The sequence below is a fragment of the Stenella coeruleoalba genome (assembly GCF_951394435.1).
Source record: "Stenella coeruleoalba genome assembly, chromosome: 7".
Classification (NCBI taxonomy): domain Eukaryota; kingdom Metazoa; phylum Chordata; class Mammalia; order Artiodactyla; family Delphinidae; genus Stenella; species Stenella coeruleoalba.
This window is the reverse complement of record NC_137153.1, coordinates 22,830,097-22,847,077: the sequence shown is the minus strand read 5'-3', so window position 1 is coordinate 22,847,077 and position 16,981 is coordinate 22,830,097. Positions and strand designations below refer to the sequence as shown.

The window sequence follows — 16,981 nt, the reverse complement described above, 5'->3', positions numbered from 1 at the left end:
CCCGGACCAAGGCTCGAAGCCATGTCCCCTGCATTGGCAGGCGGATTCCTAACCACTGCGCCACCAGGGAAGTCCCCAGGGCCCTTTTCTTAAGCTGCTCTTTTGACAGCTGAATTATTCTGTTTGGGAAAGAATATCAAAGGCCTACTCCAAAAACATCTCTCGGTCTCAAGATTTCCTTGGGGCTACTCAAATGTTTCTCTTCCCCCCAAAGCAATCCCATTCGAATGACGTCATCGTCTACCTGAGAAGAGGCATTCTGTGTTGTAGAACTTGCCGGTGCAACAATATTTTCTGAAAAGCCAAGTGGCTTTGGACTACCCCAATGCATTCTTAAAGAATACGACAGACCTCGGCCTCTTACCACTGACACCTGAGTGTCAAAAAATGCCCAATATGACCAACTATTTCCTAGTCAATAACAAAGACATGCATAAGTGGGGGAAAACACATTGTAAAAATTCTACACTATTTGTGCATTTAGCGCTTTTAGCAAAAAGCACTGCTCTGACCAAAAGTTGATCTCCTTACCTCCTCCCATCCACCCACCAACATGACTGTCTGGGGCACAGAACCTCCTAAAACGGGTCTCCCTCAGGCTCCAGCTTTGCGTGACTGGCCTCACCCTTTCTGAGGGCCCTGGTAGGTAGGGAAATGATTCCTTCCGCCCAGCACTTGCTCCACATCTTGTGCTCTGGAGCCCCCAGTCACTGGCCTGCTGACCCAAATGAGAAACATCGCATCAGCAACCATGCGGCTCCCCAGCCAGGAGCAGTGGTCCTGGCTGCAAAAGCCACTTGCTTAGTGTCACAGAACAGTGGAGCGTAGAACTCGGCTGGATTCTTTCACCCAGACAGAATGGTCCCCTTGATGTCTCTGCCAGATGTCAGCATTCAGCTACGGGGTCAGGGGAGGGATGGGGGCTCTCTCCTCCATCAGACCCGCCCCCGCCGCCTGCCAGGGGATTCCTGCTCGGCCAGCAGGAGTGATGAATGGTCCTCATTCACGGCCCAGAGCACACGGGAGAGGCTACCCCAGCTGTGGTCGGATGCTGCTTCTGGCCGTACACGGAACACATTCCTTTGTGGAGGAAGGCTGTCTTGGGTGGATGGGTTTGGTGCTCAGAGAATGAGGGAAGCGGGTGGAGACAAGGGGGCCCTTCTGAACCACCTCAGACAAGAATGCAGACTCTGACACCATGCTTGGCCAGGGCTGGTCCATTTGACCCCTGGCCAAAGATTCCACCTTGGTCCTGTCTATTTCTGGCCACAGAGTGGGAATGTTCAGGGCATGGTGAAATGGCCAGAGGTAGGCATACAAAACTGAATTTTTTTCAGCCTCCAGAAAGAGACCTTTGTCAGGCATAATTTTTTGTGACCGATTGGGGTTCCCCACAGTCCATCACTGCCTCTGGGTGGAATCTCATTCTGACCAGGCTGTTTCCTGGGGAGGATGAAGGTACAATTTCAAACACTTTAAAATGTGCCACTGGAGACTCTCAGATTGAATGGGAAAGCAAAAGCCAAATAAATATATAGTGTCTATAAGAGACACATCTTTTTTTTTAAAATTTTATTTATTTTAAATTTATTTTTGGTTGTGTTGGGTCTTCGTTGCTGCACGCGGGCTTTCTCTAGTTGCAGTGAGCGGGGGCTACTCTTTGTTGCAGTGCGTGGGCTTCTCATTGCGGTGGCTTCTCTTGTTGCGGAGCACGGGCTCTAGGCACGCGGGCTTCAGTGGTTGTGGCATACGGGCTCAGTAGTTGTGACTCGTGGGCTCCAGAGCGCAGGCTCAGTAGTTGTGGTGCACAGGCTTCGTTGCTCCGCAGTATGTGGGATCTTCCCGGACCAGGGCTCGAACCCGTGTCCCCTGCATTGGCAGGTAGATTCTTAACCACTACGCCACCAGGGAAGTCCCCAGGGCCCCCAAGAGACATATCTTATCTCTATAGCTTGTAGCCCATAAAGAAGGGGCAGGGGAAATCCAAAATCAGTGCTACTGCTTGAAGGTAGAGGAAGCAGAGTGAGGCGGATATGCCCATCGGGTTCAAATTAGCCACCCCCCCAAGCCCTAAAAAAAATGCAGCTATGGTTTGACCACAGTATAACATATAGTAATGGAAAGAACATGGTGCTGGCATCTGAGAGTGGTCCCAGGTTCAAATCTGCCTTCTGCAAATACAGAAGGGTCTTAGGGTTTTACAGCAGTGGTCCCCAACATTTTTGGCACCAGGCACCGGTTTCATGGAAGACAATTTTTCCACAGACTGGGGGTGGGGGGGATGATTTCAGGAGGATTCAAGCACATTACATTTATTGTGCACTTTATTTCTATTATTATTACATTGTAATATATAATGAAATAATTATACATCTCACCATAATGCAGAATCAGTGGGAGCCCTGAGCTCGTTTTCACTTGCCACTCACTGATAGGGTTTTGATGTGAGTCTGCAAGCAACTGATTTATTATGGTCTCTGTGCAGTCAGACCTCTCTGCTAATGATAATGTGTATTTGCGGCCGCTCCCCAGCTCTAGCATCACTGCCTCTGCTCCACCTCAGATCATCAGGCATTAGATTCTCATCAGGAGCACGCAACTTAGATCCCTCGCATGTACCGTTCATGGTAGGGCTCGTGCTCCTATGAGAATCTAATGCCACCACTGATCTGACAGGAGGCGGAGCTCAGGCGGTAATGCGAGCGATAGGGAGCGGCTGTAAATACAGATGAAGCTTCTCTCACTCGCCTGCTGTGCGGCCTGGTTCCTAACAGGTACCAGTCGGTGGCCCAGGGGGTGGGGACCCCAGTTTTGGTGGGTTCCATAAAATATATCAAGTGCCCAGGACAGTCAGTGACTGGCTCAGCCGTGTTCAATGAGTGGTAACTATTATAGTTATAAAATCCACAACAACCTGGAAAAATTCCAGGAGGAGTGTCACTTAACCCATCAACCACTCTTTTTTTTTTTTGGCCACACCAGGAGTCTTGTGGGATCCCCAACCAGGGATCGAACCCTAGGCCCCCTGCAATGGAAGCCTGGAGTCCTAACCACTGGCCCACCAGGGAATTCCCACCCATCGACCACTCTTAACACGGCATTTGGGTAACAGGTTTTAACCATCCTCCCACCCCTCCCTGACCCCCAACACATACACAGTCTCAGACACACTGTTTCTCAGAGCTATCCGTCAGTAGCCAAATTGGTCCAAATTTCTGTGCCACTTTGAAGGTGATATTAAAATTCATAAAAGGCAGGCAGGGGAGGAGAACAGAATTCGGGGCCAGAATGATGTGCAAATTTTTCAAGTAATCCAATCATTGCATTGTCTTGTTTCCAGGGGAGGAACTGTAGCTGGGGATGGGGTCACTGCATGCAAATCTCTGGAGAGGGGGTGTTGAGGGCTGGTCCAGGCACAGACACTGAGGTAGAGAGGGGCTCAGACAGTTGGGGGTAAGAGAAGCATACGGTGGGGGGGGAAGTGGGGGGAGTCCTGGGATGGAGGGAATGTACAAACAAGCTTTTCTTTAAATATTTTTTTGGCTACGCAGCGTGTCTTGTGGGATCTTAGTTCCCAAACCAGGGATTGAACCTGCAGAGTGGAAGCACAGAATCCTAACCACTGGGCCACCAGGGAATTCCCCAAACTAGCCGTTCTAAGAGATGGATCCTCAAAACGGCCAAGGAGCTCAGTTCTTAAGTGACATCCTCCCCAAGCCCTCCCTATTTAGCTTCCTTCATGCCTCAGGGAGCGCTAGTCACAGCAGGACTCAACCATGGCTTTAGACACCTTCTGCATCTCCAGAAGCTTCCAGGCCAAGCTCCCTTCCAACAAATGCAAGCTGAACCAACAGGCCTGAGCCCCTTCAATGAGAAATAGACCCCCGGGCCCAGTGAAGGAAGGAGCAGCTGGTACAGAGGCCATGGCCACATCTTTGGCTTGTCTAGAAATGTCTGGTGACCCAGGGGAGGGGGCAAGAGTGCTATACTAAAGTTTGTTAAGAGCCTATGATCTGGGATTCAGCTGTCCATAGAAGCATTGGAAGCCCTTCCAGAAGCCCAGTGAGTGACAGCAGCAGGTAACAACTGTCACCTCACCAAAACTGGCCAGGCTCAGCTCACGATGCCAGCTGGTACTGTGTCAAGATACTGACATCCAGGGGCTTCCCTGGTGGCGCAGTGGTTAAGAATCCGCCTGCCAATGCAGGGGACACGGGTTCGAGCCCCGGTCCGGGAAGATCCCACATGCTGCGGAGCGGCTGGGCCCGTCAGCCATGGCCGCTGAGCCTGCGCTCTAGAACCTTCAAGCCACAACTGCTGAGCCCATGTGCCACAACTACTGAAGCCAGCGCGCCTAGAGCCCGTGCTCCGCAACAAGAGAAGCCACCACAATGAGAAGCCCACGCACCGTAACGAAGAGTAGCCCCTGCTCGCTGCAACTAGAGAAAGCCCGCGCGCAGCAAGACCCAACACAGCCAAAAGTAAAAAAAAATAAATAAATTTTTAAAAAAAGATACTGACATCCACAGAGTAGTGGCATATACACAGAGAGCTTCAAGTTCTTGCTTTTACTGAGGAGGCAGACTTTCTCAGCTACGTTTGGAGCTGACCCATGTCACTGGTGCTGATCACAAGCCTTTTCTGGACCTCCTCCTAGAATGATTCTAATATTTTATTGCATCTCCAAACACGGCATGGCTCCCACTGGCAATTACAGGGTGCCTCCACTTTCCTTATCATGACATCCACTAGCTTCAACTCTGTGTTTAAGCATCTACTCATATGTATATATAAAAAATCCTAAGGAATATATTAAAAGACTATTAGAACGGATAAAAGAATTCAGCAAGGTTATAGGATGCCAGATCAATATACAAAGATTAACTGTGTGGACACACCTTCAAAGAACAATCCAAAAATTAAATTAAGAAAATAATGCCATTCACAGTAGCATCAAAAAGAATAAAATACTTAGGAATAAACTTAACAAAAGACATGCAAAATTTATACTCAGTGAATGATAACACATTGTTGAAAGAAATTAAAGAGGATTTAAATAAATTTTTCAAATTCCATGTTCATGGATTGGAAGACTTAATATTGTTAAGATGAGAATACAAATTGATCTACAGATTCATCACAATCCTTACCAGAATCCCAACTGACCTTTCCTTGGAAATTGACAAGCTGATTCTAAAAGTCATACGGAATTGTAAGGGACCCAGAACAGCCAAGACAACTCTGAGAAAGGAGAACAAAGTGGGAGGACTCACACTTCCCGATTTCAAAAGGTGCTACAAAGCAATGGTAATCAAGACAGGGTGATACTGGCGCAAAGATACAGGCATATAGATCAATGGACTAGAACTGAGAGTCCAGTGATAAACTCATATATCTACGATCAATTGATTTGGACAAGGGTACCAAGACCATTCAATGGGGAAAGAATAGTCTTTTCAAAAAATAATGCTGGAGTAACTGCATAGCCACATGTAAAAGAAAGAAGTTGGACCCTTATCTCCCACCATTTACAAAAATTAATTCAAAATGGACCAAAGACCTAAATATAAAAGCTGAAATTTGAAAACTCTTAGAATAAAACACAGCAGTAAATATTCATGACGTTGGGTTTGGCAATGGCTTCTAAGATACGACACCAAAAGCATAGGTAACAAATTGAAAAATACCTATATTGGACTTCATAAAAATTACAAACTTTTTTGCATCAAAAGACACTATCAAGATGCTTCATGAACTAGAGCAGCAGCAGTGGGGGTAGCAGAAAGGGTGTAGTGATCAATTATTTTTTTTATTTTGTTTGCATATCTGTCTCTCTCCTAAGACTGTGAATCCCTTGGAGGGCAGATACGTCTCTGGATCCCCTGAGCCCAGCACAGAATAAATGTTGAGTAAATGTGATGTGAACCGAGAAAAAAAAAATATCAAGAAAGTGAAAAGACAACCCACAGATGGGACAAAATATTTGTAAATCGTATATCTGACAAAGGTCTAGTATCCAGGATATATAAAAACCCTTAAAATTCAATAACAAAAGACAAGCAGTCCAATTTAAAAATGGGCATAGGACTTGAATAGACATTTCCCCAAAGAAGACATACAAATAACTGACAAGCGCATGAAAACATGATTGAAATCATTAGTCATTAGGGAAATGCAAATTAAAACCACAATGAGATACCTCTTCACACACACTAGGGTGGCTATAATTTGTTTTTTGAAGTGGGGAAAAGTAGGCGTTGGTGAAGATGTGGAGAAATTGTCAGCCTCATACAGTGCTGGATGGAATATAAAATGGTGCAGCCACTGTGGAAAATAGTTTGGCAGTTCCTCAAAATGTTAAACAAAGTATTATCATATGATCCAGCAATTCCACTCCTACTTATATACCCAAACGGATTGAAACCAAATGTTCAACCAGAAATTTGTACACAAGTATTCATAACAGTGCTGTTCATTATCACCGAAAGGTAGAAACAACCCAGATGTCCACCAACAGTGAACAGATAAACAAAACGTGGTGTATCCTCACAATGGAGTATTATTGGGTCATAAAAAGGAATGCAGTGTGGATACATACCACTACATGGGTGAAACTTCAAAACATCATATGAATTAAAGAAGCGAGACAAAAAAGACCATATATCACATAATTCCTTTATATAAAATAGCCAGGGCTTCCCTGGTGGCGCAGTGGTTGAGAGTCCGCCTGCCGATGCAGGGGACACGGGTTCGTGCCCCGGTCCGGGAAGATCCCACATGCCGCGGAGCGGCTGGGCCCGTGGGCCATGGCCGCTGAGCATGCGCGTCCGGAGCCTGTGCTCCGCAACGGGAGAGGTCACAACAGTGAGAGGCCCGCGTACCGCAAAAAAAAAAAAAAATCCAGAATTGGCAATGTAGAGACAGAAAGTAGATGAGTGTCTGTTTAGTGGTGGGAGTAGGGGGAGGGGAGGAGGAAGAGGCAATGGCTGAAGTATACAGGCTTTTCTTTGTGATGGTTGCACATATCTGTGAATATACCAACATCCACTGAATTGAACACTTTAAATGGGTGAACTGTATAGTATGTGAATTATATCTCAAGCTATTAAAAAATAATCTATTTAACTGACACTTCAGTTTAGTAGTATCTACTTACTAAGCATCTGTTACATGGCAAGCATTGTATTAGGCACTGAAATTCAAAGATGAATCTGACATGGGTTCTGCCCTCTAGGAGTTCACAGTATATTTAGAGATGTAAAAAGAGTACAGAAATAGGTACAGAAATAGAACTGGGAAGGCAGTGGTTACAATTAGAGATGAGGAACATTTAGAGAGTTGACACCTGGGCAGGTTTCGAAGGGAAGTAGGAGTTTGACAGGTCGCTGGTGGGGAAGGGAGATCATTCCAGGCAGGTCTGAAATAACATAGGATGTTCTGAGACCCGTGTGGGGTTCAGAGTTGCAAGATGCAAAGTGGAAGGGCTGGCAGAGTGGGTGGGGTGAGGAGAGGTGGAAGAGGTGAGCTTGGAGAAGCAAGCTTAGGGCCATGAGGAGACTTGAATATCATGCCAACAACAAATGTTGAGTTTTCCTTTTGGGGATGTGGAGCGACGATAGGTAAGTGGGAGGGCAAGGGGGGCAGATTTGTGATTGAAAGTAGGAGTCAGTGAACGACAGCCCTTGGGCCAAATCTGTGAAGTTTTTAGAAATAAACTTTTATTGGAACACAGCCATGCTCATTTCTTGTTGTCTGTGGCTGCTTTCCCACTAAAACAGCCAAGTTGTGGCAAAGATCGTACGGACCCATTAAGTCTGAAATATTGGCTATCTGGCTCTTAGAGAAAAAGTTTACCAACCTCTGCTCTAGAAAGATCCCTGTGCCTATTGGATAAAGGATGGCTTCCCACGGGTTAAGACCAAGGGAAAAGAGTCCAGTTAGGAAACTAGCAACTCTCCAGGTAAAGAAGATGCTGGGGTACCATGACGTTGCAACATCATGACGTTGGGATAACAGATGACACAGGGGGTTGATAGCGGGGTGGGGAGGTGGGTGTGGCTTTGAGAGCCTCCTGAAGAAAAAACACCTGGGGAATATCAATTTAAGAAAATTAACAGTGAAAAGGATAAGAGAACTCATGGCGTTTCACGGACGTCTGAATTTTAGTTTTTTCTTCTTAAATCATTAAAATGGTCCCTAAACCTCACGTTTAGTTGAGTGCTCTCAGACAGACCATCTGAACTCAAGGCAGCTTACAATTTTTTTAAAATTATTCTTACAATTTGGTTATGGGCATGCTGGAGCAATTCCAGATCACCTGATGGGCTGTCTTCCCCGCTTTGTGTGTTGCTAGAAGCCCAAACTCCACACCACATTCTTTGGCTCTGCTCTGAGGCTGCTGTTGGCACCAGGAAGGCACCATGGAGTTGGTTGCCAGGCATCAGAATATCATTCTTGACTGATGAGTTATTTTTAAATGCACAAGTCAAATATCATGTCTTACTCCTTTTTGTCTCTTACAGAGACTGGCAGAGTGTCTGGCAACTAGAAAGTCACTCATAAATCATTTTAGTTAAGAGAGAGCACCAGGTGGGAAGGGAAGGAGGAAGGAAGGAAAGGAGAGCAGGAAGGCAGGACGTGGCCACAGAAGTTCTCATTCATGGCTTGAAACTTGTGATCCAGGGAGTTCCCTGGTGGCTTAGTGGTTAGGATTCCAGGCTCTCACTGCCATGGCCCAGGTTCAATCCCTAGTCGGGGAACTGAGATCCCACAAGCCGTGTGGCAAGGCCAAAAGAAAAAAAAAAGAAAGAAACTCATGATCCAGCAGAAGCTGACCAAAGAGTAGGAGTTCTCCAGGTGGATGCAAACCTCTTCAGCCCAGGGAGAGCCTGGAAGAATAATACTTAGTGGTGATGTCCTAATATAGCTGCAACTGCAAATCGCAAATATGTTGTATTATCTTCCCTAAACATTTTAAGGAAAGAGGTTGCTTAAATCTCACAACTAATCCTGCTGCCTCTCAGATTATAAATTGTGTTTTTCAAAAATCTCTTCTAAACCATCTCACGGTAGACAAAATGAACATCCACTCCCAAGACCCTGAGGTGTAATGGAAGCAGCCCCATGCGGGCATGAAATGTATTTGGAATCTCCTGCTTTGCCTTTAATTCCGTGCCCTCTGGGTAATGTCCTATTCTTGATCTAGGTGCTTGTTACAAGGGTATGTTCATCTTGTAAAAGTTCATTCAGAACAGGTATTTGTACATCTACATTCATAGCAGCGTATTTCCGACAGCCAAAAGTGGAAGCAACCCAAGTGGACAGATGAACGAATAAACAAAATGTGGTACATACACACGATGGGCTATCACTCAGCCTTAAAAAGGAAGGAAATTCAGGCACATGCTACAACACGGACAAAGTTGAAGACGACATGTTACGTGCAATAAGCGAGTCACAAAAAGACAGTGTATGACTCCCTTTATGTGAGGTATTTAGGGTTATCAAAATCATAGAGACAGAAAGTAGAATGGGGCTTGCCAAGGTGGTGGGAGAATGGAGGGTCAGCGTTCAGTGGGTGCAGAGTTTCATTTTTGGAAGATGAAAAAATCCTGGAACAGACGGTAGTGATGGTTGCACAACAGTGTGAACGTATGTAACACCACTGAACTGTGCACTTAAAAACGGTTAAAACGGTGAGTGTTATGTTATGTATAGTTCACCACCATAAAACGAAATGAAAGTTCATCCGGTGTCGTATACTTAGGCTTGGTGCTATTTTACTTACGTCTGTTATTCTGGGGAGACGGGTCCTTTAAAAAGGTACTTTACTCAAATTTATATTTGTGTTTGTTTTAGAAGAGTTTTATATTTGTGTTTAGGAAACTATCCGCCTTACTAGGTCATGAGTCATGCAGGCACTCTGGAAAGCTGTGCTATGTTTATCTCGGGACATCCGTAGCGCCCCAGGGACGAGGCTGGAGGTGGGGGGTGTTCATGGACCCAAGTTCAAGAAGAACAAAGAAACGGAGCAAATGAGAGCTGTTCGCAAGTCGTCGACAAAAGTTATCTTCTCATAAGGCATACGCTGTATAGGAAAGTGGCATTATTTTTTCAGAAGATGCTCTTAGCATCATGTTGGCGACGCATCAGAAAAGACATATGGGAGCCATTGCCATGGGACAGCCCTGGGTACCGCTGTGTCTGCCTGTCTATCAAGTTCCGACACGAAAAAACTAAAAAGAAAATGTATCATCATTTGCGTACAATATTGTAATACTATAGGTGTTTAAAGTGAAGGGATCAAAAAGCCTTGGGCAAGGAGAACTTATTAACTGTGATCCTAATCACATCCTCATCATCTGCTGACGTCATTCTCACTCTACACCCATATGTACCACACACACTTACCTGGGTATACTCCTTCTGCCAAGGGAAGTGCAAAAGGGTTTTTAAAAGTCTGGATGGACATCTTATCCGAACTGTCACCATCATGCTTTATCACCCTCGAGCAAGTGCCTATTCTGAAAGGCTGGTTCTGGTGCCTAAAGACATCTCTGATGCTGGTGGTGGGGGAAGATGGGCCAGCACACCTGGCTGGGCTGTGCTCCTGGCGGGTCACACACACTTCCTGCAGGAGGACAGCTCGAATGACTAGGATGAGAAGGTCTGAAGACTCGCTTCAACCTAGACAGGGCAGAGACTTAGGAGGTAAGGAGTGCATTGTTGCGGATCTGTCTCTCTGGGCATCGAGTTGGCTTTCCTTTTGCTGGCCCACGATTGCCAGTCCTGCTGGTTCTATGGATCTGGAGCAGGACAGGCTGTGACTACTTCATCTGAGGCCTCATGGCCCCCGGGTCTGGAGTACAGGAGGGACTGTGTGACACTGACATGCAGACTGACCACAATGCCCTTCTCCAGAGGGAAATGAATAATAGTCATTACAAGCTGTCCTTCTGAACCCAGGCAACCCCAGGAGAGGGAAACTATACCTCCTAAAGCTCCCAAAACTGTAAAAGGAAGAAAACCACAGCAGCTGCTGACATGGAATCACCTCGAAATTCTACCCCCATAGAGACAGCCTGTTAGCTGAGGGGGAAGAGAATTCATGGATGCCAGAGGATGGTGTGGTTAAAGGGTAATGCTTTGTCCCTTTGGAGCTCCTACGGTTGAATAATGGGTTTGGAGCAACCAGTTTCTCTCTCCCTAACTGGCTGTTTTGTGGAAGGTCTGTTCATTCGATGTCTATTTCAGGGCAATGAACATGAGAGCAGAAAAATCTAGGCATCAAGAAATAAGAGATTCCTTTTTCCCACACAGCCAGCCAAGAAAGGAGAATTCCAATTCATGAGTCTCATTAATAAGATGTAAAAATGACTTCGTTATCACCCCTTTCCAAAGCAAATAAACACAAGTAGTAAAAATGCTAAAAGTAAAAAGTTCTGGTGTCCTATATCCTCATCAGACAATGGCAGAATAAACAAAGCTGTCCATAAATGAAGAACCTCAGAGGGGAGCCTCTCCTCTGCCATAGAATTTCGGCTGCCTCCAACTAAAGATGCCAGCTGCCAGAATACTTGGGCAATGATCAGCGAGGGGTAATTGTTCTCCGTGAGATTTCTTTCTGAGCCCTTTGTCTCTTGCAGGAATTCCAACTCCAGTCATTTCGCTCACCCTACTTTCAGAACTAGGAGCCAGAGAATGGAGAAGGATGACAGCTCCTACCTCAGAGAGGGCCACCCTGAGTTCTCGAGAGGTGAGTTGCTTTCCTACAGTTTTACAAGAAGCTGGGAAATAAGCCCAGGCTTCCTGACTTTGCAGCTGATTTACCTCCTACACCAAATGGCCAAGTACTCAGTATTTACACTGGGATTTCTGATAGCAGGTGTATAGGAAGTGGTAAGCCCAGGATGAAGCCAGAGCCGGGATGAACGCGTCAGAGCACAACTTATGTTCCTTGAGCAGCGCTGAGAAACAGAACCACCACTGCCCAGGACTAAGGATGCTGGGTCAAGTCCTGGCTAGGCCAGTCACCAACTGTGCCATCTGGACAGCTTATCTGTTGGCCAGTCTACTCAACTATAGCGTGCATTCAACAAAACCCACCTCGCTCTTTAGTGGGAAGTTGTAAGAATCAAATAACACGGTGGACAGAAAAGTGGTTTGCAAAGAATAACATACGATGAGCATAAATTATACAAATCAACAGAACTCCGGTCAACTGTAAAAAGACATTTGGGGGAAAATTGGGGGAAAAAATTTGAATTTTTCTGGACTAGGTATTAGATGATACCAAAGAATGATTGTTAATTTTCTTAAGTAATTAACGGCATAATGGTTATTTAATATTTTTAGAGGTCACGCTGAAATATGTAAGAATGAAATGATTTTATGTCTCGGATTTGCTTTAAAATACTTCCCTGAAAAAGAAATAAGAAAGGGGTAGATGAAGCAAGTGTGGCAAAATGTCAATAACTGTTGAAGCTGAGTGAGACGTATATGGGGGCCTTCTCCCTACTATTGTTTATATTTGAAATGTTTCCGAAGAAAAAAATGATGTTTAAATAAACAGTGTAGAATTTTCTAGGACACTAGAAAGCTTCACTAATGGTCACCACCAGCAGCACAGAAAATCTGCCTCATTCACAAGGCCCCTTGTACACTGGTCAGCCAGGGGTCAGAGAACAAGAATTTGGGAAAAGGCCAGGAGAGGCCAGACAAGGAGCCGAGCTGTAAAGGAGATAGATGAAAACATTTTCGTAGCCTCTCCCGTCTGCCATGCACCAAAATGTCAGCCAACCGGTAACATCAAGTGGATGCTTTGTCTTCAGGCTTAAGTTTCCTATTCAACTTTGCCACTTATTGGCTAAGTGGCCTTAGACCAAATCACTTTTTAGCACAAAGTCACGGAGAGGCACACACATGGGTTTGATGCTCACTCCAGGGACAGATACTAGGGACCAGGAAGGGGAACAGGACAAAGGGGGAGCGGGCGAGAGATGAATAATTTAGCTAAGGGAGAGTCCAGGGAGTCAGTCGTTCATCTGGGAACTGACCAGGGAAATGAGCACTTCGACTCCGTCCTAAGCCCCATCCCCGACCATTAAGTACACAATACACCATAAAGAACGAAATAATTCCACCAAGGGTGACGAACAGCCTTTTGGGGGTCAGGGACAGACAGGCTAGCGGCGGGGTAGGAGCGGGGCCTGGAGGAGGGGACACGGATTCGAGTCTCCACTTCAGCGCTTTTCCCTTTCCGCAAAAAGAATCCCTTGGACTGATTTGAAGATCTCCGCAGTTCCAAGACTTCAGGGGACGAAATTAATTTGGGGCATGTTTCTGACTTTCATTCCTCTCTCTCCTCTCATCAGGACTCGAGGTTTCCTAGCCAGGAGAAGTTCAGTCCCCTCCCCAGTGGTGTTTCGCAGCGACCCCTCGCCCCACCCTCGCTGATTTTTGGTGGTCTTTCCCGGGGCTGGGTGAGGGATGACGAAGTAGGAATCTCGCCTGTTTCTTCCAATCATTTCTATTCCGGTGCTGATTTACAGCGACACCTCTGGCAGGCAGCTACTCCAGAGAGCTCCAGATGGGGGGTTGGCTGGGCGGCGGGTTGGGGGGGGGGGGCCGGGGCGGCGGAAGCGCGGTGTTCAAAGCGCCTGCGTAAAAGTTGCGGGCACTGAGGGCAGAAGGAGTATCAGCGTTAAGACCAGGATTAGCCCCGGGGCGATCCTGCGTAGACCATCCGTGGGTTAGCTTGTGCTGGCTCTTTCCTACTCCAGGGCCTCCCCTTGATAATTGGCGGGAGAGGTTTCCTGGTACCCTGACCAGCCAGGAGTGAATACCTCAGGTGCGGACCGCGCCTCTCCGTCCACGGGACTCAGGGCTTTCCTTCGTTCACTAGCCCTCACTCCCCACCCCCACCCCCCAGCCCCGTGCGCTCCACATCCCCAAAGCCACAGCTCCGGAGACACCCCAGTGCGCCCCCGTCCCCCGCGCGCTCCGCATCCTCAAAAGCCAGAACTCCTGGCACCAGCGCAGCCCCCGGTGTCCGTGGCTCCACGGTGCACCCTCCTAGGCACCTAGCACGCACCGGGTCTCGTCTGACTCTGTCCTGTCTGGTCGCAGGCGCCCCTGGCGAGCCAGGAACCGAGCGCCCAGCTCCCGGGGGCGCCCCTGCTGCGTGAGCTCTCCGGATTCAGGCGAGGTGGGGCTGGGTGGGTCCGCCCGAGTCGGGAGCGGGACCCGTTAGCCTGCACGTCCTCGCGTCTCCGAGCAAGGAGCCTTCGCTCTGTGTGCCGCCTCTCAGCTCCCGGGAACCCCAAGCACTGCTGAGAGGCGGCCCGCGGGGAGCGGCGCCTGGAGACCCCACCGGGACCCCCGCTTTCCCGCGAACCGCCGTGGGGAGAGGGAGGCGCAGGCAGCGCTCTTACTTGTCAGCAGGGGTGCGCACTCGTTCGGCTGGGGCCAGGCTCTCCACGACGGCCCCTCTCTGCGCCCGTCGCCGCGGAGCCCCTTTCCCGAGCTGAGGGGGCGAGCCGACTTCTCCGGCCGTTGGAGAAACCGACCTCCAAGTCTAGGAAGCCGCGGGCTGGTGTCGCTCTCCAACCCTTTCCCCGGTACTTTTAACCAGCTTCGGACCGCAAACCCCTCCCCGGACCCACCCCCTTCCCTGAAGGCGGCCACCGCAGCAGGCGCGGCCTCCTGCCCCTTTTGTTGTAATTCGAGAGCAGCAGCTCCCCTGGCCTGAGGGGCTGTGCGGGGGAGGCTGCGTGCCAGCGGCGCAGCCCTTCCCAGGCTTTTCTCGCCCAGGTTTCCGGAGCCTGAGAAGCCAGGGAGAGGGCTTTTCCTCTGGGAGATTCCTCTACACGCCCCCACCCGCCATCCCGCCCCCCCGCCGAGCTCCCGGAATTTAACCCTTCGGTGTTCTTATCCACCAGCCATAGGGCTCGTGCCTAACCCATCTCCGTATCCAGAAAGCCCAGCACTGACTGGCACGTAGTAGACGCTCAATAAAAACTGATGACTGAAAGAGTTCAGATACTTTCATCTACCTCTCCTGGGTTTCTCCTTTACGGGCAAAGCATTTTCCGGAGGTGACTACAAACAGCCCCCTTTCTTCCAGCAGATCGAGCCTCTCTCTCCTCTGAGAATCCGTTTTCTCCTTTGTAAATTAAAGGCTTTGGATTCAGTGACCTCTAAGGTCCTTCCCCACCTGGCAGGGCCAGGGTTAGCAAGCCCTGCGATCAGGGGCCTGAACCCGATACAGCTAAGGGTGCATGTCGTGCAGAAGGACATTCCATGCCTGGCTCTGAGGCTCACACTGGGGGCAAAGTGAGGGGGTCATGCGGGCTGGGGGAGCCCTCTAAGGAGATTCCCAGGGCTTCCTAAGCAAGAGCAAGGTCTGGCTGGGCAGCGTGGTGATCCTCCTCGGGGTCCGTCCTCAGTGCCCTCCTCCCACTCTGCTCCCTTCCAACAAACCAGCAGCTCCAGCCCTGATAGGTGGGGACTCCCAGTCTCAGCCTCCAGCTCAGACTTGTCTCCAAATCTGTGGGCTTGTAAATCCATTGGTCTCTAGGACATTCCCATAGCCACAGCTAACCTAGCGAGCCCCAAACTTGGCACCCCAACCCCTGGGACCCCTCTTCAGCCCTCTTCCCTACCGTCCACACTGAATCAATCCCCTGGTCTGGTGGGCAGTGGAGGGAAGGGCCAGGAGGGAGATGGGTGTGATTCTAAAAGGGCAACAGGAGGGACCCCTGTGGTGTGGAACTGTTCAGTATCTTGACTGTGATGGTGGATACAAGAAGCTACACAGGTGGTACAATTGTATAGAACTTAATATACACAAGCACACTCACACTACACACACACAAAGTAAAACTGAGGAAATCTGAATAAGATCAGAGGATTGCATCGATGTCTCCTTGTGATATTGTCCTAGAGTTTTGCAAAATGTTGTGGGAAACTGTGCAAAGTGAATGAGGGCTCTCTCTGTATTAGTATTTACAATGACATGTGAACCTACAGTTACCTCAATAAAAATTTCAACTGAAAATAAAAGCTCAAAGTAACTCCAGGGCCCTCAGGATGTGGCCTGAACGCTTGATACAGCTGACAGGGCCCCCCTCAAGGGCATTTCCAGCCTGCCCGTCTCCCAGCCACACTCTCCCCTCACCCCCATAGATCTTACTAACTGTTCTCCATGACTGTTTCACACCCCAGGGCCTTTGCACATGCCATTCCCTTGCCTGTCTGCTCAGCAACACCTAGTTCTTTGAGATCTCACTTAGCTATCGCAGTGAGCACCCTACGCAGTGCCTGCACACAGCAGATGCTCAATAAATACCAGTGGAACTGAGCTCTCTCCTCTTCCCCCCACACTTTCTCTGATCCCTCTTCTTCTAATCCTACCCTTCCTGTAAAGAATTAACCAATAAGGTATAAAATGAAACACTTTATAAATGCTGTTTGGCCTGATTATGAAAATAATGCAACCTCCCTGTGGAACATTCAGAAAATATGAGAAAGTATAATGAAAAAAACTTTCACCCTGGTGTCCTCTCACCCACAGAGAAACGTTTAACATTTTGGACTATTTCTTTCATCATATCTTTTAAAACCAAATTGTGCACAGAATTTTTGTGTCCAGCTTTTTTTTTTTAAACGATATTGTTTTGTGCACATTTTTCAATGTCCTTCTAAATGGCTTTAGACTATTTCAGTCCCTAAAGCGACCACGTTCCATAGTGTCATTTCTCTACTCTTAGACATCAAGGTGTTTACGATTGTTACTAGCGTAAATTACACCAAGACAATATTGAGCAGCTACTATGCGGTTCCTGCTAATTGTTACGAATGAGAAAGCCGAGGCTCAGAGAGGCTAGGTGGTTTCCCCAGAGTCACAGAGCTGATAAGTGGTCAGGCTGGGATCACCAAAGGGTACATGACCCCTCTTGCAAGTTTAAGTGGCTGCACACCG

General features: G+C 48.0%; 1 protein-coding gene across 1 annotated transcript in view; it reads right to left on the bottom strand.

Annotated features, from left to right (window-relative positions):
• The window catches only part of LOXL2 (lysyl oxidase like 2), a 102,416-nt gene extending 87,827 nt beyond the window's left edge, over positions 1-14,589 (bottom strand). The window contains exon 1 of the mRNA XM_079926834.1: positions 14,433-14,589. The gene's annotated coding sequence lies outside the window, so the exon portion shown is untranslated. The remainder of the gene's footprint in view (positions 1-14,432) is intronic.
• Positions 14,590-16,981: the final 2,392 nt, after the last annotated feature.